Source organism: Octodon degus, unplaced genomic scaffold, assembly GCF_000260255.1.
Source record: "Octodon degus isolate 3935 unplaced genomic scaffold, OctDeg1.0 scaffold00153, whole genome shotgun sequence".
In the NCBI taxonomy this organism is placed as follows: domain Eukaryota; kingdom Metazoa; phylum Chordata; class Mammalia; order Rodentia; family Octodontidae; genus Octodon; species Octodon degus.
The window spans coordinates 2,361,289-2,362,035 of NW_004524729.1; positions in this window are offsets into that span (position 1 = coordinate 2,361,289).

A 747-nucleotide genomic window follows, 5' to 3' on the forward strand; every position below is an offset into this window, starting at 1 on the left:
AAGAAGAAGAAGAAGAAGAAGAAGAAGAAGAAGAAGAAGAAGAAGAAGAAGAAGAAGCCAAATTCCTATTGAAAGTCTCAGTTCTTCTCTTTGACATAGTAATCATTATTTCAAAATCCCTGTCCACTGATAATCCTGGCTCTGCGTCTCCTGCCTGTCTTTGCACTACTAGTAGCATTTACTGAAATCTTCATGTCCAGTCATTTGACAGCACGTGGAGATTCACGTATAAAAATCAAAGCTGCTCTGGGTGCCGTGGTTCTCCCTGTGAGTGATTCCTCCTTACTTCCTAAAAACACTCACACTGAAGTGGAAAAAGCCAACTCCAAAGTGATCCCCGTTGGATAGGGGTCATGGCTGCAGATACCTGGCATCCCAGCACTGGGAGGCCGAGGCAGGAGGATCGCAGTGAGTTTTGGGCCAGCCTGGGCTCTCCAGGGAGTTCGAGGCCAATGGATTGCACACCTGGACATAGCCGCGACACCCTGTCTCCGAAAAACCAAATCAAATCAAAACAAAAAGATAAACAACAACCCCAAGGGCTAGGACTATATCAGTGCAGACTGTGGCTTCCGTTCCCAGTTCTAAAAAGACAAGTGGCGACTTTTTCCCCGTGGAAAAGGCGCTGCAGGAGAAGCCAAAGTCTCAGCCCTGACAAAAGCTGCTGGTGGGGGCTGCTGAGATGGCTCAGTGGTCTAAAGCACCTACTTAGAACAAGCTCAGCAAAGCACAGGGACTGCAGTTCAA